The following is a 26,997-nucleotide window of genomic DNA, read 5'->3' as shown; positions in this document are numbered from 1 at the left end:
GGAGGGAGGTCCAACCTAGTGTCCAACCTAGAGAGGGTGAGAGGGTGCTCCCAGACGAGGAATGACAAATTCACAGTGGAGCTTCAACTAGTAAGAATGAATGAAAATGGGATGAAATAAACCAGGACAAAGCTGTTAATGAAGGTGACAAAAAAAGTGGAAATGATACATCAACTGAAAAATCAAATGATTTGGGAAATAATTGAGCAATATAAGCATATCTTTGTGCAGAAAATTTAATCTGTTTGATAGTAATGGGGAAGAGATGAGCAGGGTTGAATGTGTTATTGGCCTGAATGTATACTGTACCTAACTCCTGCTAAGTGGAACATCCCAGTGGAAAATATAGGTGTTATTGAGTCCTTTTTCTTTTTGAAGGAAGTATATTTTTTGATCTGCAACAATATTCGACTTCCTGCTGGAAGAACAAACAAGGGGATCTTTTTGACTAAAACACTTGAAAATGAGTAGTCACACATTGAATTTAGTAGATACATGCACAAATGGGAAGATGGTACCTCTTTCTGCTTCAGGAAAGGGGTTTGGTTCCAAGTGTGAGAATCCCTAAGGGCTTGAATATAACTACAATTTTAAATCGCAAATTAAAATCACTCATGCTCACATTATCCTACAGTGGGTCAGTGACCTAACAGCACTTCAGAAATACACATGAAGAAGGTAAGAGACTGCATGTCAGAGAAAGAAATTGTGAGAAAGAAAAGGGAAGTCTGAGGAAAACTAAGAAATGAGTGTAAATAGGAAAAGAGAAAAAAAAACTGCCCTCTCTTAAATGGAGATGTAAGTAAATGGCCTGGAATCTGGCACACATTCCTAACTATGAGAATAGATGTCAAGGAAGGAAACCATCATACATTTCTTCCAAAAATTCCTCATTATCGCTGTCCTCAAGAGAGAATAATGGACTGAAGGGATGATTAATATTCACACAATATAAGTCAACTATGGACTGGTTAGATTCTCATTTTCTAATGGTTTTGGGGATGAATTTATACAGATGCTCTTAATTTACAGAAGCATTAATAGCAACTTTCAAACGAGTCATGTTAATGTCATTTGGGGAAGTTATTACTTCAAATGTAAGCAGCATCATCATCAATGGTATTTATTGAATGCTTACTATGTGCACTGCACTAAGCACTTGGGAGAGAACACTAAAAAAGAGGTGGCATGTTATTCACTGCCAACAACAAGCTTACAGTCTAAAGGGAGTAGGCCTTATAAACAGCACAGTATTTTAAAAAATTGAAATGGTTTCATTTATTGACTTACCACTTCACCATAATAAAGGATGCTCAGGTATGTATCAGAGAGGCAGCTGGGTGAAGTGGATAGAGTATGGGGATGGGAGTCAAAAAGATATGGGTTCTAATCCACTTGTCTACTGCACAACCTTGGGTAAGTCACTTCTTGTGCCTCAGTTACTTCATCCGTATGATTAATAAATACGATTGATCCGTAAAATGAGGATTGAGACTGTGAGCCTGACATTGGACAGGGACCGGGACCGTGTCCAATCCAAATTGCTTGTATCAACCACAGCACATAGTATGGTATTTGACACATAGTAAGAGCTTAATAAATTTCATAATTATCATGATTGTTATTATGTGTCTAACACAAAATGAGGCCACTTTACCTTCCAGATTCTTGAGAATCATCAAGCTGCATAAAACATTTCCTCTACTCTTATGTAGAGGATGGAATTTATTATAGGTCTCTCTGATTTTTGAATGTTAAACTAGACTATACGCTTACTGTGGGCGAAGAATGGGTCCAACAACTCTGTTATATTGTTCCCTCCCAAGCACTTAGGATAGTGCTCTGCAAACAGTAACCACTCAAATACAATAGATTAATCAATTGATTTTGTATATCCAATGAACTAATGGGAAATGGAATTATGGAAAAATGGATGTTGAAATAGTTAAATATTTCTTCTTGAAATTCATGGAGAAGCAATATCAGACCTTTGTCAAGGTCAACAAGCATAGGAAAGTGCTACCTAATTTATAAGAGCATGCTGGTTCCATAATTGGCAAAAATTAAATTTTCCATGAAATAATGGATTTTCTACTGTCTTCCATCTGTCACTCGTTTACTTTAAATCAACAGGGAATTTGATATATGTTCCATGTACCCAGGTAAGAGGAAACAGAAGGAAATATATTTTATTTTCTCCTGCCTTAAGAGCACAAGCACAGCCATTACTGGACCAGACCAATAGTCTGTCGATCCTACTGTTCTCTTCCCGGAAATGGTGATCATGTTTGAAGGAGAAGTGTACCAGCTGTCCTCCTCAAAAATCACCATGTTGATTGGAAAGTACCAACTAACATAACTTACTTTTTAATCAATCAATGGCTTGAATGCTCACCGTGTTGCGGAACACTATACTAAGAGCTTTGAAGTTTACAATCCAACAGAGTTAGTAGACACATTCCCTTTTTATCCTCTACATCACAAATTTTTCCGCTAATAGACAGTTCATGAATTTACCCAAACCCCTCTTGAACTTTCTCACTGTCAGTCTACAGTTTATAGCCTGGTAGTACTGTCATACTGATTTTCTTCCCTTGCCAAATCAGAATATTCATTTAACTGAACATTTAGTAATACTTATTCATACTTAGTTTGTAGATCACTGTACTAAGTGCTGGGAAAGACTACCCATGTAGGAATTAGACATGGTCCCTTTCCCTCCCTCAGGGGACATCTAGGACTTCTGATGACAAAATAGGTCAGCTAATACCAGTTTCTGCCAAAACTCTTCACATATTTGCCCCCTAAATACAACCCACACCACACCTCAGTTGTGGGGTGTGGAACAGCCAGAAGTAGGAATGTCATTTTTGGTTAAGTCCCAAGTGGTAAAGAGTTCTGATTAAAGACCTACCTAAGGTATCTTGCATGGTGGAGAGATTCAGTGGGAATTATGAAATAGCTGGCTAATTACAGCAGCTACTGATGCAGTTATGCTATCAATTATCAGCTGGTCCCTGGCATTATGTCAGCATTATAGTGAGGTCAATTTGGCTGTAAACGATTTTGCACATAAAGTCTCATGTGCATTTGGCAGTGTGCTATGCCCAGTCCTGACTATTCACTTACTGCACCTATTGCTCCAGCGGGTATGTGATTGGCAGCAATTAAGGAGTGCAAGGGGCACTGGGCAAACACTAAAAATTTCTTGGTGCAGTTCTATGGCCCCAAAGTCTTTGTGAGAGGATCAAGGTTTGTCAATCATTTATCATAAAAGACTCTGTCATCATCATTATAGGAAAGGAGATAAAGAAAATTAGGAAAGTTTTATTATGGCACACTAAGGGATATTGCCTTCAAGGAAACTCATGCATTATAACATTTGAACATCTGGATGTTTACAAACATTTGGACTATCAATAAATGTTGCACCAACGTAGTCGTACTTCCCTGAAACAAGCCGTGAATTCATCGTGACTATCCAAACACCAAGTGAAATACCTCATTTGGAATTAACCACAGAATCAATAGGGAATGATTTAAAAATCAAACTGGTCTTATCCCAGAAACATAGCTAGAGAGTGACCAAGAAATTTGGGAATACGTAGAAGTAGAATTTGCATACTTCTCACTGCAAATCTACAGCAACCACATATTGACAAGAGCTCTATTTCTTTTTGTTATACAAAATACAGTTTTATTTCAATAAGCTTTGCTGGCTCATCAGTAACCCATGCTTTTCACATCATCCTGGGGCCTCAATCCTGTTCTGCCTTGTTCCACCTATTGGGAATGACAAATAGCCACAATAAGGCTCCACAAAATTTATAAAATCGAGGCCTTTGGCCTGAATTACTTATTTACAGTTAAAAAACCAAACTTTAGTTATCTGAAATACACTGGAAATTCGAGTGAAAATTCACTTTGGGGCATGAATTAAAGAAAATGTATATGTTCCGAAGGTGTTCAGTACAGTGCCCTGCACTAAGAGCACTGAAATACAATTGATTAATTAATTTTGTCTGTCACATAACAGACAAGTGGTGGAGAGGAGACTAGAACCCAGGTCGTGCTCTTTCCACTAGGCCATGCTGCTTCTTTAAGCAGTCACCGAATACTTGTAAGAAATATAACAATAGACAGAACTATAGGTTTATAAAATATAGGCCATGAAAGTAAATTGAAATGAGACCAATAGGATGGTGAAAAGGTAGACAGCACAAAAATGGGGGAAAATGTGAGAGATGAATGATATTTCCATTTTAAAGCATCAAAGTGAAGGTTGTCATTAAAAACAAAGCAAAAACCAGGAATGGGTTGGTTTTAGAAAAACTCAGTTTGTAGTGGGCCAAACTAGAACTAGAGAGCCAAATTGACATCAAATGACCCAAGACACCATAGCAGAAATGAACATCACCAAAAAGCTGATGCAGTGCTTTAGTCCACACCCTTGATAAGGATGCCACTAGACATAGCATGTTCTTATATCCACAAGTGCACTTATTTGAACCTCATGTTGTTATTCACAGCAGAGGGAATAAATGATGAGATTGCTAGTGAAGCTACTGAAGTCAACAACTGTGCTTAACTGCTGACAATCAAGAAAGACAAATGATTAAAATGTGAGCCATCTTTTCTTTTTTATATTGAAAAGTCATTTTCAATTGTTTTCTATGTCATTTCATACCTCCCATCATTGAGATTCAAAATTTGGTGAGAAATTCAGAACTCTCATATCTCAAGTTTTATGTTTTTTCTTTTGGCAGGTATTCTGAGACAATGATTCCTAACTCAGGATTGAAAAATAAGTGCGTTTTAAAAATAAAGTCAGGAATGTACTGGGACCAAAGTAACCTTACATTACAGTTCCCAGAAGAGATGCACTAAGCAGATGACAGTTCTCACCATTTACCCTGGATCTCTGTCCTTGCAAAATTCATCACCCATAATAGATTTTTTCAGGAAATTTGCATAAGAGAAATAACAAGGTTATACCTATTGTCTACCAATTCTATGCAGATGACAAGTATGTCTTTTTCATTTTCTCATTTTCTCATTTCATTTCATTTTTCATTTCCTTTTAGACTGTGAGCCCACTGTTGGGTAGGGACTGTCTCTATATGTTGCCAATTTGTACTTCCCAAGCGCTTAGTACAGTGCTCTGCACATAGTAAGCGCTCAATAAATACAATTGATGATGATGATGATTTTCTCAGCTAGTCACCAATCCTATATCTCCTCTTCCCACAAATGATGTAGTGCAGATTGTACTGCTGGTCAACAGTAAATGACTGAGTCATCTGGGAATGAGGAATCAAGTGGCTCTTTCAGAACTGAGGATTTGAGAAGATTCTGCCACTAAGGCAAAATTAAAAACAGTGTCCTGCAAACAAACATTTCACACAGTGTCCTGTATTTAAGCACTCAAATATCACTACTATGTGTAAATCCAACAGCAGAGCAAGAGACAATCCTTACATGCAGAGATGGAAGTACTTGTTGATCTTTTAAACATCCCTAGTACACAGGGATAAAATTTCACCTTCGGAAGCAAAATTACAAAGGGCATTTTCCCTCTACTTCTCCCTCTTACTCCCAGTTGTTGGCTGGGGACCATGAGTTGACAGCATTCTGTGCTCTGCACACAGTAAGCACTTAATACGATTAAATACAATTGAATGAACACAACTATCAAAGGATTGGAGCAGTTACAAAGAAGTCAAAAGGAACATAAAGTGGGATAACTTGAGGCAGAAAGTTACAAAAGGAACTCAAAACAAAGCTACCACATCTCATTCTCTGCTTGCCTTCTTGCCTGGCGTAAAAACTGGGTTGTTAATTTGCTGTCAGATCTTGTCCCATGGTCCAAGCATAATGTTTCTGACAATTACATCTAGGCCAGATAGGGACACGGGTTCTGGAAAAGACACTGTATAAAGAAAAACTTCTACTGCTTTAGTAGCTTTAGAGTGAACGTATTACCTATCTGTTTCCCAAAGAGAGTAGGAGGCTATCAAATCCTCTTCCCACACGAATCCTCCAATTGATTTGACGTTTACACTTTTGTCAGTTCAATGTCAAACCCACATTGAACAGCTCTTTAATTTTCCTTATAACTTTCACAGCCAGCTTCCTGGCTGAGACAGATATTGCCGCGCAGGACGTTTCCACTTGTTTGGCCCATGGCTAGGACTTTGGTACAAATATCAAACACTCACAGACATGAAATGTCAAAATCTTATTGGGAGACCTGAAATTTTTAGGTATTTCACATTTGCCATTCCATTTTATTAGACCTGACTTACAGGGAATGGACAAACAAAGTTTCAGGCAGTTTGGGTTAGGGCTAAAGTTGAGGGAAAATATATTAGGATAGGAAGTCTTTGGATTTTATTGCTTTTTAATGCATGTTAAACAGCCATGTGTCGAGCTGACAATAAAAATCAAAGACCAAAAAATCAGTTAGGTCGATACAGGCAAGCTCACTTCATTTAAAAGCAGGAAATAATATCCAAACCATTATCACTACTATTAGCCCAGGTAGAATTTGGAGCGAGTTAAATTGTAGGCAATGATTACAAAGTGTTTAGCCCTGGAACTAACCAACGGTTTGAAAAGCAGAAATGCCACTGCCAGGTCAAACAAACCTATATTAGCTGCAAGCCATGAAAAGAGAAATATCATCAGAAAATAAGTGGTCAGTAGGCTCAGCCTTGCAGTGATGGAAAACTACAGATGTCAGTCACATCACAGCACAAGTCATCGTGAAACAGATAAAACTTAAAGCCAAGGAAGGAAATGCTGCACACCCAGAAAGGCGGGTAAAGGTCGAGGACAGGAATAAAAAGGTTCCAGATGGGGGAAAAAAAAAAAAAAAGATAGGAGTCTGGGGTTCCCCCCCCCCCCATAGGAACTCTTCTAAAACACATTTGTTTTTCCCTCAGTTTGATCATCCTAAAATCATAACAGCTCACAGAAATATCGAGAAAAGGACAGCAGCAATATCTGAGCTGGGCAATGAGTGAAAGCAAACAATTCGGGTTTGAAGAATTAGTAACCAGGCAGAAAGGCAAAACACTAACAAAAGTAGAATGTGGAAACCGAAGGGGGGAATTGAGAAAGGTTTTCTTCCTTCCAGCAGACATTTCGTTTACTAGACAAGGACTAAGATAATAACTGAAAATGTCTTGGGAAATTTTCTATCAAGTTTAATACAGCCAGAATAGAAAGGCCTTGGCATCCTCCGTAACTACCAACCCCTACAGAATGCTAAATGGCTCAAAAGATTCTTTTTTCCTTCCCTCCCACATTTTAATCGGTTGATCTTGACTCACTGGCAGTACAATTGTTAATCTCTTTAAAAGAATCAAAAAACATTGCACAGAATGGTGAAATAAGATCTAAAGAACAAAGACAGGACCTGATGCTCAGACATATCAGGCATCAGACTTCAAATCTCCAAGATCACTTTGTAATGTCCCAGATTTTCTTCCCCTTACATTGCTACGACTATCTGCATCCATACCTGGAAAATAATCCAGGTTCTCCATCAGTGCAGGAGACAATTTTTTATCATTTGGTTCAAGACAGTAATAAAAATCCCTGTATCCAGGAATCAGCACTTCACATGGTGATTCCTTTAAAAGCAAAGCTAAAATGGCATAGACACCATTTTGTGCCATCAAAGCTAAAGCTGTGTAAAAAGGGAAGCCCATGCAGTGTGTCTAGAGAGAGGATAGAAGGAAACAGAAGATCAAGCTGCTACCACTGAAAATACACAGAAGTGTCCAACATTCAGTTCCTGGGAGAAATAAGGCAATTAAATTATCCAGATACAAGTGTAAATTTCTACACAGAGCTATGCTTTGTTCTTGTTTCATTGATGGAGGCCAGTAAATTGTAAAGGTTCAGTGCCTGATCCCATTTAATTTTCTGCTGTCTCTTTAAATGGGAGATTAAGCATCTGGTGGGTAAATCCATTAGGTAGCAACTCTGCATTTTACAATACTTCTTATCCAGGGTATTGTGCACTTTCACAGTAATAACGATGATGATAACTACAAGTCTGGGCTCTCAATGCTTGTGCATTTTATTCCCTAAAATGTTCAAGTGCTTCTTATAAAACACATTATGTTATACTCTGAAAGTTTAATAATTTCCATTAGTGCTATGTGCTATTATAATATATATACATATATATATATATATATATATTGCATTGTAACTTTTGATTGTTATTTTTCTACTAGTTAAATTAAGCTAGGCTTTAATATATTGTTTGAATCCAGGAAAACGTGGCTTAGTGGAAAAAGCACAGGCTTGGGAGTCATAGGACAAGGGTTCTAATTCCATTCATTCAATCGTATTTATTGAGTCCTTACTGTGTGCAGAGCACTGTACTAAGTGCTTGGGAAGTACAAGTTGGCAACATATAGGGACGGTCCCTACCCAACAGCAGGCTCACAGTCTAGAAGAATTCCAGGTTCTCCACTTGTCTGCTTTGTGACCTTGGGCAAACCACCTGACTTCTCTGTGCCTTGGTTACCTCATCTGTAAAAATGGGGATTATGACTGTGAGCCCCACGTGGGACTACCTGATTATTTTGCATCTACCCCAGTGCTTAGAACAGTGCTTGGCACATAGTAAGCACTCAATAAATACCATAATAATAATTATTATTGTTAAATTAGTCTAGCCACTAAAATGGTTTCTTTTGGTTTCTTTATTCAGTAACCCTAATAAAGTTTGTTACAGCACATTTCTTTGACAGAATGTCTGGGTAGCTGGGGTAAATATAGCACATTTCCAGTTCTGTCCTCCTACCCCACTCCGTGTTTATCCATCTGAAGAGCTTTATCACTGTAAATGCCTTGTGGGTGAGCAATGTGTTTACCAACTCTGAAATACTGTACTCTCCCAATTTCTTGTGCAGTACTCTGCACACAGTAAGTGCTTAGTAAATACCCTTCACTGATAAATTTGTCTCATGTCAATGCTTAAAACCTAGTAAGTACTTGTTAAATACCACAATTATTTTTATCCAGCCATCTCTATCATCTCCCCAATTATTTTTAAATCATGTCTCAGTACTCCCACTTCTAGACAAGCCATTACATGGCCTCTTCTGGCTTTCACCCAAAATTTCTTCTATTAATGCCCAGTCTCTTCAAATAGTGGCATTTATATCTTTTGCTTCGATTTCACTACTACCAATTCCATCCTTGGTCCTCTGCCATCTGACTTCAGCTCCCTTTCACACCACTGAAAGTTCTTTCCAATAATAATAGTGTTGGTATTTGCTTAGTGCTTACTATGTGCCGAGCACTGTTCTAAGTGCTGGCATGGCCTCCTGCTCTCCACTTCCTTGTAATCATCCTTCAATCTGTTGAACTTTTAACAGCATTCACCACCTTTTTCTGGAACCCATCAGTTACGCCATACTCTCACAGATCTCTTCAGATTTTTCTAACCTTTTTTTTTTTTTTAAACTGGTCCTTCATTTATCCATTAACTGCCATGGCCTAGTGGATAAAGCATGGGCCCGGGAGTCAGAGGACATGGGTTCTAATCCCTGCTCTGCCATTTGTCTGCTGTGTGACCTTGGGCAAGCCACTTAACTTCTCTGTGCCTCAGTTACCTCATCTGTAAAATGGGGATTAAGACTGTGAGCCCTATGTGAGAAAGGGACTGTGTCCAACTTGATTATCTTGTATTCTACTCCAGTGCTTAGAATAGTGCCTGGAGCGTGGAATGCGCTCAGCAAATACCATTACTCATTATTATTATACCCTGAAAGTTTAGTCCTTGGGGCGGGGGGAGGAAATCTTCCTGTCAGAGAGCTTCCCCTATGCACTGTAAACATTTGGCTGCCAGAGCACAATCTAGGGGTTACCTTGAATTTTACCAGGTTCTCACTGTCCACAGAATATTCCAACTGTAACCTCTCACTGCATCCTAAAACATGCTAAAAATCAAGCTCTTCATCAACCCCATAATCCATCCCATCATTTGAATGGTTGTGGGGTAGGAACTGTAGTGAGACCAACCAAACACAGTAAAGACAAGTCTCTGCCCAGGAGAACTGTATTTTGTCCTTTGTTTTAAGAAGTCTGGGGAAGTCTTGGGCTGATCTGACTTTTGATCCAAAGAACCTCTGGTTATGTGTGATATTACCATACCTTCCCATGAAGTTTTGATGAGTTTCAGGATCCTGGAGGTGGGGGCAGTTGGGAAAAGTAGCAACTGATAGGTCGCCTTAGGAACTGAGGCAACCAGAATTCACTGGGAGCTCCCAGAGGTAAGAACACGGAACTGGGTGATAGATCTGGGTTCTATTTCCCAGCTTTGCCACTGGCCTTCTGTGAGATATTGGGCAAAGCATTTCACCTCTCTGAGCTCAGTTTCCTCATCTGTAAATTCAAGATAAAATAAACTGTGACTCCACCATAGGACAAGGACTATTTCCTATTTCACAACTTTAAAAAAATGCTATAAATGTCCACCTCCTCCCAGATGTCCAGAGAACCACCACCAACTTGGCTATGAACATGAGTGAGTTTCCTAAAGGTGTAGTTAGCTTGTCAATAAAAGTCTTGAGTGAACACCAGAAAGTGGTCTGTTTGTATTTCTTCCTCCCCCTACCCCCCGCCCACTCTTAGGGAGCAACAGGGATGGGGAAGTTTTTCATTACAAAGAAAAGAGAAGCCTGACTCCATGGTGATGATCTGGGGCACAAGAATCTGTAAAACGGAATTGATTTCAGTTCTGCTCTGTGCCACTTAGACTGTCCCTTGCCTCTACCAGTCCTGCTCCCACTGGAATGGTATGTTCAACAATCACCCTGAAATGTATGAAAGAATTTTTCTACAGAAAACCCATTTACAGTCAAAGGTGACCATAACACAGTGCCAGTGGCTGAGACGTAGCACTAAAGCCAAGGAGGCAGTTGACGGGAGAGTCACCTCCATAGTTACTGTGACCTTCTGCCAGGGTTTCTGTTGAAGGCAACCTGGCAGGATGTCTGAACTTGGTGATAGCCCATCACTTTCATCTCAAACATAATGAATTGCATTAATTTCTACATTCCCTGGCTACAGTACATTAAGCATCAATATGACATGAGGATATTGTGTAGTTCTAGATAATCTTGCAGCTGCCACGGAGTCAGTTTCCTCATCTATATTAAACTGAGTTACATTTCCACACAAAGGATCAAAAGCTGCACTGTATCTTTCAAACAATTCTTTACACATTAAAAAAATAATGGAAGCTATTATCCATAGAGATTTCACAAAGGTAGTTACAGGCTGGAATCCTGTGCCATTCCCTTTTGTGATTCATATTTTACAGAAACTAGATTCACAGAACTTCACACCTTTAACTGACACAGTAACCCCATATGGTTAAGTGAAAATAACTATTTCCTAGATCTAGATAGCACATTCTAATATTTTACATCAAATAGAATATTTCACAAGATAAGCATCTTTTATTTTTCTCCTCAATCTCTCATGCTATATTAAAAGAGCAACCACAAACATATAAGTGGCACACTCTGTCTCCTACCCAATAAAGTCTTTCATGGAGCATACATTTTCTAGTTTCACAAAAAAATTCACAATAGCTATTGTACTATTGAAAATTAATTCATTTCAATGCCAACATTAATGATATATGTGATACTTCTTTATCCAGAAGAAAGGATGAAGTGCTTTATAAACTATCACTCAAATGACAGACACTGAGAAAGGAATAAAAGAAAGTACACATCCGTGATGAATAGCTAAAATTTCAGAATTTTAGTGTTGTTAGAGCAAGAAAAAAAAGTTTCAAGAAAAGAAGGGGGAAACCACTCAACTTTTTCCTTCAAGCTATGTTTATGTGTTCAATTCACTAGGTGAAACCTCTCTGTTTTTCCTTTAGAGAAACCAGTAAAGCATGCCTTTGCTTCATAAGAGTGAACCACTGACATGATGCCTTCCTTTAAAAGAAGAAACAAAAAACAATGTATTGTTTCCATTATATGCTCAGTTAGATCCTTAAGATGGAGTTTGCCTATTTGGAAATTTTCCCTGTTTAAAAAAAAAATTTCAAGGACTCCAGTAGTTACTTAGGGGAAAGTAGGCAATTTGGACATTAAATGTGAAAAACAGGCACTCTATTTGATTTAAATTTTTAAAGGTGAAAAGAAATTAGCAGGCTTCTTAATTCAACCAGCCCAAGATACGCACACACATCCTTAGCAAAGTAGTTTCCCACTTGAACTACTTCCGATTCCTAAAGAAATTAAGTAACTCATTTTTATCTTGTTTGGGTTATTTAATTATCCAGTAGAAATAAAAATGTAGAAAGCCAGTCTGAATCAAAGAAGAGACAATTGGATTTTTGTCTTTCAGTATGACATACAGCTAGATTGTTAACAATAAAATGTCATAAGCCATATGCTTCTGGTGGTTTTCTTTTAAGCTTGAAATTAGAATGTGCTAATTAGAGTGAGAGCCACATATAAAATACAGCACACCATTCCAATTGAGCCTTCATGAGGGTCTGCACAATAGCCAACCGGAAGACTTTGCTATAATTATTTTATATTCCAAAACGTAATTCATCTTGGTATTTTTGAATGTGACTAGTTAATTGCACGTAAGGGCAGTTAGAGGCATGGCTGACAAGGGTGATGCAGTGGGAGTCGAGGAATGGTATGGATGGGAGCAGTTTGACTTTTACCTTCTGTGCACAAATGCAGTAGTGGTGGGTGGCTCCATTAAGTGCCCCTTGTGATAAAGCCTTTAGAGTACACATTGTCTTTGGATAGATCAAAACCATTCTCATCTCTCCAGGGAAGCGAGGGGACGTAGAAATAGCCCAGCCCTTTCCAAACGTCCTCTCTGCAGATTGGGATCCCTCAGATCCCCAAAGAAAGCAAGTAATCAATCCATGATACTCATTGAACCTGTACTGTGTTCAATGCATAGAGCAAAGTCTTAGTTCTAGTAGCTAACTAGGTACAGTGGGGATCAAAGGTTGTTATTTTGATCCCAACGACCATGTATCAGACCTGGTGGATTACCAGTTTTATGGCAAAGAGCACAGAGAGGGTTAAAGAAAACTTTCTACCTTCTGGCTTTTGGTTGTTCATTCCTGCACCTGGGAGACAGCAAAGACAGAATAAGGATCATTTATTGTCTTCACCACAATAGTTCAACTCAAAATCTCTTTCAATGCTTAAATAAACTTTATAAGCAGTAGGATGAATGGAAAAAAAGAATAAATCACAAGAATAGTTACGAATGATCATTTCTAATTCACTCAATCATATTTATTGAGAGCTTACTGTGTGCAGAGCACTGTAATGACAATAATGATGAGGTAGGGTGCATTCTATGTCCTTCTATGAAAATGTGTTCAAAATGTCTGTAATTCAAAATGAAATGGCAAAACCCATAGGTCTACTTCTCTTCATTTTTCTGATGAATAATGGTAATGAATGAATTTGCATGATTTTAAGTGAGTATACAAAATGGCCACCCAGAAATTAATTCTTTCCAGTGACAGACATGAAACATTGCTTGCTAGTCTGTCATTGATTTACCATATCATGTGGAAAACCATGCATTGACACTGATTCTAATTGGCTCCCATCAAATGCCATACCTTCTTGATAAAGGATGAGTTATGGCCATTGCCAATCATTACCTACCCCAATACTGAGAAAAGCATCACCCTGCACTGGAGTTAAAAGTTACATGAAACAGGCAACATGTGAAGCAGAAACTGCAAATGGCAGGACTTGCAATGCCAAACAATCTGTACCTGAGAACAAATGACACACAGGGCTGAGTGACATCTTTTTCAACTTCTAAAAATAGTTACTGCATTTCCAGGACTAAAAAAATAGCTTACCTATGGCTCCAAACTATCACATTCCCATGGTAAGAACAGGGGGATTAAAGGCAGATAGTATTAAGTGAATAATGATTACTTTGTATTTTATAGTTCTTTTCTTTAAATAACTCAAGTGCTTAAACTGATTGTATTTAATTAATCCTGATAGCATACCCAGTAGGTAAGTAAGCGGTAGGTATTATCAGGTTTCTTATAACTTTGAAAATAATTGCTTAGCCCTCCTCCACACATCTTTCTTCTCCTGCCACCAAAAAGCAATTCTGAATTTGAGATGCCGTGACTTCAGCTGATATGAATCATTAGTTATATTTTAAATAGGAAACTTTAGCTTGCATAGGTTGGGTAGTTTGGCGAACATGCTAGAAATGTGCATGTGTGTGTAGTGGGGAGAGAAGGGGGAAATGAGGGAGTGTGAATCAGGACAATATAGCAGGTTTCAATTCCAAGTGCAGGATTCTACCACTGTTACAATCACTTTAAAATTGATTCAATTTAAAAACTGAAACAAAAATGTATTATTTTCTCTCTTCTAATAGTTTCCTTTTGGGCTACAATCTAGCTATAGTAGATGTTTAAGTTTAGTACCAATAGAATTTATTTTTTTCTATCTCTACATGTCAAAACATTCTACCAAACTCATATTGCCAATATTTTAATTTTTTTTTTAAATCTCAGGAAGGTTGAGCCATTTGCCTAAGGTCACTCAGCAAGTGGCTAGCAGAACTTGAACTAGGATGTAAAAATAATTTAAGTGCTTTTAATGGTTATAGTGCATATAATCATTTATAATGTGCCCACTGCATGAATGTATCCTTCCTGCTAGGGGCATTAGATTATAAAAAGACCGAGGAAAAAAATGAAATCAAATTATCTATTTAAACTATCTTGCCCTGGAGAGGGGATAGATTTAATAACCTAATAATAGCTGAGATGGAGAAAGAAGGATGATCTATGATGTTCCATATTTTTACACTAGAAAACAGTTGCTGTTGCATTTTATGTCCTACTCTAGTCACAGAAAGACTTGAGCTTCCTGAGTCTGAAAGGAAGGAATGTGTTGCTAGAGTTAGAAACACACATCTGCAGAGATCCACCCAACTTCACAGACCTAAATCCTAACTCTCAGAGAAAGAAAATCTGGTCAAGGATTGCTGTGACCTTTAGAAACCTCAGCTGTGGAGAACCCATTGCTGAGGAGGGGAAGGTAGGTGAAATATCATTAAGTAAAAACCACTGTCTCCTCTCAGGATTGTACCTGGAGAGTTTCACAGTACTCTATCAGTCTCAGCTATGGAAGGGAGAGTCCAGCAGAGGCCTACCCATTCCATTCCTAGCTTGGGCAGTGGCTACCAAGTGTTACAAGTCAAAATTCACCTGTGCTGGCCAAGAGCAGGTTGGGAGAGAGTCGAGGACGGAGACTCAAGTTTACTGCTTGGAGAAGGCATTGGTAAACCACTTATGTATTTTTACCAAGAAAACTCTATAGATACACTACCAGAACAATTACAGATAGAGGTGGGGCTTTCTGAGACAGATGTATCCATGAAGTCACTATGGGTTGGAAATGACTTGACAGCATAAGACAAAAAAGCCACTGTGACTGCAACTCTAACCTCTACTGGTTTCTGTAGTTTTTGCCAAATAAATTTCATACTTTACCAAAAATGACATAATGGCAGCTCTGACTGCAACCACTGTTCTTTCTAAATACCATAATAATTATTCTACTTTCTGGTGCCACAGCTGTTTGACTGTGTGCTGAGGATATGTGTCAAGGAGAGACAGACACAGGAAGATAGACACACAGAGACCCTGCCACTCCTGCGGCTGAGATTTAGCCTTCAAGTTCCAGGTTGGTGATGAAGCAATGTTCATTTGGTAGAAGCAAAGGGTAGTCAGGCAAAAAAGTCCTCACCCTCGGCTCATCAGGCAAAAACTCCTCACCCTCGGCTTCAAGGCTCTCCATCACCTCGCCCCCTCCTACCTCACCTCCCTTCTCTCCTTCTACAGCCCACCCCACACCCTCCGCTCCTCTGCCGCTAATTTCCTCACCATGCCTTGTTCTCGCCTGTCTCTCTGTTGACCCCCGGCCCCTGTCCTCCCCCTGGCCTGGAATGCCCTCCCTCTGCACATCCGCCAAGTTAGCTCTCTTCCTCCCTTCAAAGCCCTACTAAGAGCTCACCTCCTCCAGGAGGCCTTCCCAGACTGAGCCCCCTCCTTCCTCTCCCCCTTCTTCCCCTCCCCATCCCCCGTCTTACCTCCTTCCCCTCCCCACAGCACCTGTATATACGTTTGTACATATTTATTACTCTATTTTATTTGTACATATTTATTCTATTTATTTTATTTTGTTAATAGGTTTTGTTTTGTTGACTGTCTCCCGCTTCTAGACTGTGAGCATGCTGTTGGGTAGGGACCATCTCTATATGTTGCCAACTTGTACTTCCCAAGCGCTTAGTACAGTGTTCTGCACACAGTAAGCGCTCAACAAGTACGATTGAATGAATGGTCAATATTCCTCCTTCTTCCCCCACTTCCTTCTTGTTATCTCCCTCACTAACAATAGTTATTTTTGTGGAGCCCTGCTTCTCCTGGCTTCTTGGAGAAGACAGGCAGTGGCTTGTAGGAGACCACCTCATTGAAGAAGAGATGAGTTCATTACACATACATCCTCAAAGTCCTAGCCCACTCAAACAGTTTTTCCTGGGGACTATCTCAGCCCCTCACAGTGCTTGGAGAAAATCCAGATGCTGATCTTTTTTCAATCCATCCAATTTTATATGTCTGGATTATCTACATTGATGAAGAGGTCTTTACAGTTAAGAGAAAGCAGGCATAAAAAAATTCAGTGTACTTAACTTCTATTTTCAAATGAAGGCTTTGTTTAAAAAAAACCCACCTTTTTAAAATTACCTCTTTTTTCATAGAGATACAGGCCTAAACAGATTATCAGGATACCTATCTTCAGGCTCAATAGAACATAAGAATGTGCAAGTGTCACAAACACCTTTGATAACTAAGGTTGAAAGTTAGAAAAGTGCTCTGAACTCAAATTAACTGTCTCTAGGAAGAAAAATATGGGTATTTACAAATTCTACTCCCAATTACTTGTTCTGACATTCTTTTTCTTTAAGCATTATCTTTCTTAAAAAAGAGTATATAGGAAGTACTCAAGCTTGAGAAAATAATTGTTTCAAAACTGTGTTTTGTGTCAAAATCTTGTATCAGAACTAAATTTCTCACAGGAGCAATGCAACAAATGGGGGATTAGTTCCTGAACCAAGGTCAATAATAATAGCATTTATTATGCACTCACTATGTGCAAAACACTGTTCTAAGCACTGGGGAGGTTACAAGGTGAACAGGTTGTCCCACGTGGGGCTCACAGTCTTAATCCCCATTTTACAGATGAGGTATCTGAGGCTCAGAGAAGTTAAGTGACTTGCCCAAAGTCACACAGCTGACAATTGGCAGAACTGGGATTTGAACCCATGATCTCTGACTCTAAAGCCCGGGCTCTTGCCACTGAGCCACGCTGCTCAGTGGGTTCTCAATCAACTTAAGTGGAACCATAGAGCTGCATAATGAATGGATATAGTCAGAGAGGTTCCATGATAAGATAGAGGATTTACAATTTAAAGGTAAAATGGACATGACTATTCTTCCTACTATCTCCGTCTGGAAATAAGGTAATACCCAACCCTAATTTCACCCCTCCACACTCACCTCTCTGCTACTCAGAAATGTTCTTGTTAGAGTGGAGGTACAAAGCAAGGTTATAAATCAAGTCCCACCTTTCCTCCTATGACCTTCTGCACATGACAACTTCTGGTCAGTTTTCTTTTCATGCTGGTCACATTCGCCAGGAATGGCATAAATAATACGAGTGATAATACTTCTGGAAAAACCTATACGAGTGTCCTGCAATTGACACCATCATGACTAAATTGGTCAGAATATGTCCTGTTGCTCTTCATCACTCTCAAAGCCTGGACTTCCAAATCTGAGGTGGGTACTGCTTAATTATTGGGTGATTTAATATTCTGCAAAATCCTAAATGATTGTGGGTTTAACCTCACAAATTCAATTAAGCTCAATTATCCATTGACATTTTGAAGGTCTTGAATGTATCTCAAATTATCATGCAAGGTAAATGTCTTTTAAATGTACTGGAATCATTAGTAGGCATTTAGAACATCTTCCAATACCACTCAGTATACAATAAATTCTATATGTGGGAGAACACAGCTCACTTCATCTTATCACAAAGAAAAACAGTCATCTGAGAAACAGAAGTAATTGTCTCCTTGTTGACAAGTCGACTTCTCCCCCTATAGCTTTGAGGGGGAAGGGAAAAGCGGTGATATGCAGATTTGGTTTCACCCTTTTCAAAATACCAGCTTCTGGTTAGAATATCTATCAGAGATAAAATATGATAAATTCAGAGTAAATTTTCTGCTACATGACGTAGTAGCTCAATTGTTTTATTCATCTTTTTGAGAAGTCCCACACCTGGAGGTAACGTGATTCCAAACTTTAATCACAACTGTGAAACTAGTTATTTTAAAAAGTGGAAAAACTAGCCTCATTCTACTATTTGCTATTAACTGACAGAAGTCTTGATATTGTTATAAAAGATGGAATTTTTCCACCCAACTTTGACCTCTCCTAGTACAGACCTATGCTACTTCAAGTAAAATATAATTGGGTTAGATAACACCTATTTCTTAGAAAAAACAAATCAAAACAACCTTGGTTTTTTCATGCCATTGTTCCTAAAATTCCACAACCCAACGTGTTTCAATAACATCTCAAAGCCTTTCCCTCTACCTTTATTCTTATTCCCAAGTTATTTTTAGAACTAAGCAAATACTGTGAAATTACAATAAATACTAATAACAGCAGTGCTTATCATTATGAGGAGAAAGTTGGCAGATACTGTGAAGAATTTACTCTGGATACTTCTGAATTTTAATTGAAGTCCTAAGGGCAATAAGTAAAAAATTGTGTAAGTATTGACATTGTCAAGGTAATTCTCCAGAGAGGAAATCTATAGTTAATGAAAATTGCAGATGGATGCCTTGTGCAATAGATCTAATAAAAACCAAAATGACAACCTGAACAGATTTTAAAACAACAGTCAATGCTGTTACAGTAGTGGCTTTGAAAGTCTGGGGGAGAATATATGGTTGCAGAGAAAAATGTAACAAATTTCACCTGCCTTTAGGGAGCTAACAATTTATTATTACATGGAAAGGTACTCCAAATTCCAGAACAATAAATTAAAGCAGAAACTTTCCCCATAAAACAAAGATAAAATGAGATAAAAACAAAATAGGGATGAAGCAACATTATTTATCACATCCCAAGGAAAAAGGATATAGGAAGATAAATTAAAATTAAAGCTATCAGACTAATTCTTCACTTACGAAACATGTCAAGATAGGACCAGTTTTTCCACTTATGGTTCTTTGAAATGAATCAAACTTAAATGAGAAATAAACATCACTGTCATCATTACTCCTCACAGAAATCAACCAACCATCCCTCTCCACAGCAGTCAACCCACCCACCCTGATGCCTTCGACCCATCTATCACATTCAATCCATGGTTTGAGCCATTTCCCCTGTCTGGATCACTTTGGCTGGAGACACACTGGCCAAATAGTCTACAGAAAAGCTAGACTCCTGCAACCAAATGGAAGATTTAACAAGAGATATGAAAGAAGACTAAAATGAGATCATATGCCACCAAAATCATTTAAAGTCAGTCTTTGGTTTCAAAGCTGTTGGCCACCATCTTTTTTTAACATCCTTGAATTTTTAAGACAATTCTAATTCTTACCTTTTGTAATATATACCTAAGTGAAACTAGCAGGACAAGGTATTGTGAATTAGTCTTTATACAGTTTTTGAGAAATCTAACATCTGTAATATTTGGAATGTGTTCAAGGTCATATTTCAAATGATTCTAGAGGTGACAGGAGCTTTGACAATTGTGATGTTAAGATTTTAGTTTTATACAGTGTTACATATTTGTATGTGTTCTGGGACAGGACTGTCAAAATACTAAACCAACAAAAAAGTGTGAAAAATTGAAATGACAAGATTGTAAAAGTAGCTTTAGCGTGGTTTGTGGAGGTAGGGCAGTTAAGGCATACTGCTTGTTGTGATGTAGTGAAATGAAATCCGTACCAGACAGTGACCAATATATCCGGCTACCCAACGTGACTCGCTTGCCACACTAAATCCTAACATAGTTTTCTTCTGAATTTACTGAGATAAGTGGCAATGCTGCTGTCAGACCAATGCAATTGGAAAATAGAAAAATCAGATACAGATTAGGCACAGCCTGAAACAGTGCACAGCATTCACCCAAGCACCAGCACATTCTTTTGCTCTAATTTTTTATCTCCTAGGAATCTAAAAAGCAAACTGAATATGAGGGAAAAAATTCCAAATATCTCATTTGCATAGTGTTTTTAAATACCCATAAGGGTACAAAGTTGTTCAAAGCTTGAAATCTCAACCTTTACCCTAGTTTTCAAAGTCAATGTCCTTTAATAACACAAAACTCTTTGCCACCAAAGCCCGGCTTCCCTGATCCTCAGGGTACAGTTATGAAACGTATAATTGTCAAATGTTTTTAAGACAACAATGTGGCCAGTTTCTTAGGTCTATCAAGGTAACAAGGGGCAACATATACTTGTATTTGCAACTCTACCTTCATTTATCCTTTATTCTGCTGACTGCAGCACGAGTCAATTTCCGTACAACTCTTAGTATTTCCCTTTCAAGATCCACAGAGAGAAGAATTACATTTAATCAGTCATTCTCCCGATGGTTTCAGCCGCTGCTATGAGAGGGGGAGTCCTAAATCAAGTTCAGGTCCCAAGTCACTCGGGGAGACAATGGTGGTGAAAGAGAATGCCCATGGCATCAGAGGGACAATATCCTTAAGAACACTTCATAGTAGGACTTCAATGTTGAACCCTTAAGTAATGCTGATGGAACCGATCAAGGAATCAAATGTTGCATTTGTGTGGGGCCCAGGTCTCAACCATGGAGAAGGTTGGACAGCTCGACATTAATTATAACAATATTTATATTAAAGTCAGTCTTCCTGTTTAGACAAAGCTCACTGTGGGCAGGGGATATGTCTACCAACTCTATTATTCTTCTCTCCCAAGTGCTTAGTACAGTGCTCTGCATGCATTAAGCACTAAATAAATATGATTGATTGAAGTTCTTACTATGTGTCAAGCTCTGTACTAAGCACTGGTACTAAGCACAAGGTAATCAGGCCATTATACCTTGCTACCAGCTCTCTGTCTTGACCATCTCCCAAAAGATCTATTGACTTTCTTCATTGGGTTTTTTGCTTCCTTGATTATTGCTTCAGTTTCAGGTCATTGTACTGCTTAGGTGCCAGAATTCTGTGAGCATTTAGCTCTGTGTTACCTACAGAATTATTCGGTCAAGTGCAGTGTGGCTTAGTGGAAAGAGCACGGACTTGGGAGTCAGAGGTCGTGGGTTCTAATCTCAGTTCTGCTACTGATCAGCTGTGTGACTTTGGGAAAGTCACTTGACTTCTCTGTGCCTCAGTTACCTCATCTGTAAAACAGGGATTAAGGCTGAGCGCCCCACGTGGGACAACCTGATTACCTTGTATCTTCCCCAGTTCTTAGAACGGTGCTCGGCACATAGTGCTTAACAAATGCCATCATTATTATGAGAAGCAGTGTGGCTCAGTGGAAAGAGCCCAGGCTTTGGAGTCAGAGGTCATGCGTTCAAATCCCAGCTCTGACAATTGTCAGCTGTGTGAGTTTGGGCAAGTCACTTCACTTCTCTGTGCCTCAATTACCTCATCTGTAAAACGGGGATTAAGACTGTGAGCCTCCCATGTGACAACCTGATCACTGGGACAACCTGATCACCTTGTAACCTCCCCAGCACTTAAAACAGTGCTTTGCACACAGTAAGCACTTAATAAATGCCATTATTACTATTATTATGGTTATTATTATGAGGGCTGATAAATTAGCATTTTTTCAGGCTTATTAATAGTAAATACGGTATGTTAAACTTACTTCATGTCTGGCATTGTTGTAAGTGAGGGGGTAAATACAACTTAATCAGGTTAGATATAGACCCGTTACCTCCTGGAGCTCATATTCTAAGTAAGAACAGGTATTGAATCCTCATTTTGCATTTGAAGACACTGAAGCACAAGACGTTAAGTGATTTTTCCAAGGTCGCAGAGGGGTTAAGTCATAGAGCTAGGATTAGATCCAAAGTCCACTGAGTCCCAGGCCTGTGCTCTTTCCACTACCCCACACTGTTTGTCACCCTTAATGCCAGGATTACTCAATGGAACAATTTACAATCATTGTCTTATCTTTTTCTTTTCATGGCATTTTCTAAGCGCTTACTATATGCTAAGCACTGTACTAAATGCTGGGGTTTAACAACCCCAAGCTAATCAGGTTGGACACAGTCCTTGTACAACCTGAGGCTTACAGCCTTAATTCCCATTTTACAGATGAGGTAACTGAGGCACAGACAAGTGAAGTGAGTTGCCAAACATCACACAGCAGACAAGTGGCAGAGGTGGGATTAGAACCCAGGTCTTTCTGACTCCAATGCCTGCGCCACATCATTCAATCATTTATTGAGCTCTTACTGTGTATAGGGCACCGTAGTAAGTACTTGGGAGAGTACAACAATAAATGAACACATTCCCTGTCCACAATGAGCTGAGTCTGGGGGGTGTGTGTGTGTTGGGGGGAGACAGACATTAATATAAATAAATCACAGATGTATTACAGATATGTTCAGTGACACTGAAAAAAGAAGCAGAAGTAGCAGGGCCTAGAGGATAGAGAATGGGCCTGTGAGCCAGAATAACCCAGATTCTAATCCTGCCTCTGCCACTTGTCTTGTGTTACTTTGGGCAACTAACGTCACATAATAATAATATTATCAATCAATCAATCGTATTTATTGAGCACTTACTGTGTGCAGAGCACTGTACTAAGCGCTTGGGAAGTACAAGTTGGCAACATATAGAGACAGTCCCTACCCAACAGTGGGCTCACAGTCTAGAAGGGGGAGACAGACAACAAAACCAAACATATTAACAAAATAAAATAGAATAGATATGTACAAGTAAAATAATAGAGTAATAAAATAAAATAAATAGAGTAATAAATATGTACAAACATATATACAGGTGCCGTGGGGAGGGGAAGGAGGTAGGGCGGGGGGGATGGGGAGGAGGAGAGGAAAAAGGGGGCTCAGTCTGTCCCACATGGGGCTCACAGTCTCAGTCCCCATTTTACAGATAAGGGAACTGAGGCACAGAGAAGTGAAGTGTCTTGCCCAAGGTCACACGGCACACAAGTGGCAGAGCTGGGATTAGAACCCATGACCTTCTGACTTCCAAGCCCACGCTCTTGCAACTTCTCTGTGCCTCAATTACCTCATCTGTAAAATGGGAATTAAGAATGTGAGCCCTGCGTGGGCTGTGGATTACATCCAACTTGAGACTCTTGTATCTAACCCAGGGCTTAGTTCAGTGCCTGGCACAAAGTAAGTGTTTAACAAACACCATAAAAAAAGGAACAAAGGAAGATAGAACATGACATTGAAAGATGCTTTCTTGAAGAAGCAATCGAAAGTTAAGAGTGTGTTGTCAAACTGTACAAAGGGCTGATGGATGAATGTCAGCAATTATTCATAATTGCCATGGCACAAAATACTGTGACTGAAATAAATGTAATTAAAATGTAATAAAAAATAAATTTATATTCTGAAATATTGTAATCAAAGTTTTCACAAACCCATTTCACAACTGGAAAATTGTTGGAGAAGAATAGTTGTTGTTCAAAAAGCTTATTGTTCAACATGGTATCCAAGCAATTTACCCTTAGTATGTCAAATTTTAGAAATTGAGCACTTTAAAAGCTTAGCTTTTCACCTACTATATAATTGCAAATTTAATTGAGACAACTACACTGACTACAACACATTAGAGCTAGGAAAAGCAACCAAGTGGCAAATTTGAAGACTTCTGAATTTTGGTGGCAGAATAAATTTAAACATGTTTGAACTAATCCAGATGTCTTTGAGTAAAAGAGTAACAAACATTTCTTTCAACAAAAATGTTATTTTCATAACACAAGGGTTATTTAGTAATGAACATTTAAACAACCAGATTGTAGATTAATTCAGTAATCAGGTCAATTATATTAATACAAAGTAGAAACACATAGATTAAATGAATTCAACCTGCAACAGGTTATTGGTAAATTGCCTTAGGGTGAATATAATCAATTTGGAGCATCAAAGTAGGATTGTCTTTAGTGCTGGAACTGACAAACAAAAAGCATTCGTTCTCTTATGCTGTTAAATTAGAATTTTGACACATGCCCCATCAGAGGTACTAGTCTCTCGAGTGAAACAAAAATATGGTATCGTTTTGAATGACAAACCTAATGATTTTTTCCCTTGGGTAACAGGTATATCTGTGTGGGAAACTGAACAAGGGAAAAAATATGTTCAAAGTTTTCATGAATGAAGGAAGGATAATGCCCTTAAAAAACTGAGCCTGAAAAATTAAATAGCAGGCTGAAAGGGTATTGCTAGGTGACATATAAACAAGAATTCAGCCATGTTTCATATTTCAACATATGTGTTGAGGGCCCTTAAAACATTTGAGAATAGTTTTTACATTAATTGAACCAGTGCCATTTTTAAACTGCTTCATTGCCACCATATCAAAAAAAAAGAAATAGATTTCATCCTTTGTGATCAAGGGTTTTTTCCCCAAATGATTTCATTGTTTGTTTACCATTGGTGATATTTAAAGACACTTTGATTTTATTAGAATGCATGTTGCGTTCCCTTCTGAAAACACGAAAAACCAATTAATAGAATTTGAGAAACCTATAGCTTGACCTTATGAATGCATTTTTCAAATATAATCTAACATTTCCTCAATATTGACTTTCCCGGACCTTAGATTAAACCATTTAATTAGCTTAGTTTATGGCTGTCACACTTTACTGGATTTTCCTGCTATTAAATGCTGAAATAAAATCAGGCAGACAGAAGACTGTCAACAGGGGAAGGTCTTACCTTCTCTATCATCCAATCTCTCTTGGAGTGATTTTCATCTTGATCCTCAGCTGGAAAATTGATACTTTTTTTCCTAAGCAAAAAATAAAAAAATCAATATATTGAACAACATTGTGCACATTGGCAGTCTGGGTAATATCAATGTGACTCCTGAGGGGGTGCAAACCAGCATCATTTCAAAAGATGTAGCATGGTGGGCTTTTTACAGCTATTAGTACAGCATGTCTTTATTGAGGGATGTTTCCGAAACTTCATCTGGGTTTTCAAAGAGCTGTCCTATTGTTTATCTGAATAATGAGACAATTATAACTCTTAGCAAGTCTAACAGAATATGTTTGAAATTTCCTCCAAATAGATCAACCTCTGTAGGATACCAAACTACTTTTCCTATTTCCATCTAATAAACAGTCTTTTCTACGTGTGTCATTCAGATTCAAATTACCCTGCTTATTTTGAAAAGGAAAATCTCTTGCTGAATTCACATGAACAATGAAGAGACACCTATTTCTTAAACTAAACAAGGAAAAGTTCAGCTGGCTTACATGACAATATTTCAAGGAGGTGATGGCTAAATCCTTGAAGGAACAATAGATGTGTAGCAAGAAGGTGGTAGTAAAGGAGTATCAGCCTAAATTCTCTGAAATAAATCCATCATATTTATATCATTCCTCTCAATGGAAGGTACCTAGTCAACATCTGTGACATCAGATAGGTGTCAATGTAAGTGTCACCAGTGACAAATATCAATATGGCAAAGGATAATTATTCCTGGCATGCAGTGTGGGCTGGGCAGATGATCTTGGGGAAGTCACAACCACGTCAAGGAATGTCTCTATGTATGGAATCTCAATGTAAGACACTTCTAAAAGCTTTGAAAACCACTCCCTCATCTCCCTCGATCCCTGCATCACTTTTCCCCCCCAAGTGTTTGACTCCCTCTCCCATTCTTCTATGGCCAGATCTTGCTTACCAACAAATGACCATCATCAACTCTAACTTGGAATACTTCTTGTGAGATTCTCTAAGCTTGCTGGTCAAAAAGGCATAGAGATTAGAGAGAAAGCCTGAACTGAAAAAATCAAATTCCTGCATCACTTGCTTAAGGCCAAATTCTGTAAGAAGGCAGTACTGGAGCCAGAAGACTGGAACAACAGAGAGGGTGTGGAGATTATTAGCCAGATTATCACTAATGCCTACAATCTAATTGTTTCTAATTGCTCCTGATAGAACCCCACTGGTAGAAGCTGATCTTGTGGTCCTAATTCACCAAATGTCTTCTTAAATGAGGAGCCAGGGGTCCATTAGTTGGAGGGCCCAGAGGTCTGATTTAAATATAAATAAGCAGAATAGGCAGGAACGTGCCAGGTTGCCTCTTGATAAAACTCATTAACCTGGACGAATTGTGTCCTTCATAAGGGTGACAAAAGAATGAAAGGGCCTAATTTCCCATTGTCTAGTTATATTCAAACAAATTCATTTAGTGCTTACTGTGTGCAGGGTGCTGTATTAAATGCTCGGGAGAGTACAGCACAAATTTCTAACAGGCACAGTCCCTGCCCACAATGATCTTACAGTCTAGAGGGGGAGGCAGACATTAATATAAATAAATAACAGATATGTAGATAAGTGCTGTGGGGCTGGTGGGAGGGGGGTGGGAGAATGAATAAAGGGAGCAAGTAATGGCAACACAGAAGGGAATGGGAGAAGAGAAAGGAGGGCTTAGTCAGGGAAGGCATTTTGGAGGGGATGTGCCTTTAATAAGGCTTTGACAGAGGGAGAGGAATTGTCTGTTGGAGACTCAATTACCATCACCACTACTTCTGAAGTGTTATCTGAGTGCAATTTGTTTTTGTACTTAAGGAAAAAAAATGATTTATTTTGATTTCATCTAATTTACTTTCAAAAATTTTAGATTACTTTTATTCTTAGTAATGAAAAATGAAACCAAATTA

The 26,997-nt window shown here is 38.6% G+C and overlaps 1 long non-coding RNA gene across 1 annotated transcript; it reads right to left on the bottom strand.

The window, feature by feature from the left end:
• Positions 1-275: 275 nt before the first annotated feature.
• On the bottom strand, positions 276-25,120 carry LOC119945269. The gene is made up of 3 exons (XR_005456160.1): positions 25,046-25,120; positions 13,118-13,147; positions 276-418 (listed from the first exon to the last, which is right to left on the bottom strand). It is a non-coding gene; the product is annotated as an uncharacterized LOC119945269 (long non-coding RNA).
• Positions 25,121-26,997: the final 1,877 nt, after the last annotated feature.

Source organism: Tachyglossus aculeatus, chromosome 24 (genome assembly GCF_015852505.1).
Source record: "Tachyglossus aculeatus isolate mTacAcu1 chromosome 24, mTacAcu1.pri, whole genome shotgun sequence".
NCBI lineage: Eukaryota > Metazoa > Chordata > Mammalia > Monotremata > Tachyglossidae > Tachyglossus > Tachyglossus aculeatus.
The sequence above is the reverse complement of the archived record's forward strand: the minus strand, read 5'-3'. Positions and strand labels throughout refer to the sequence as shown.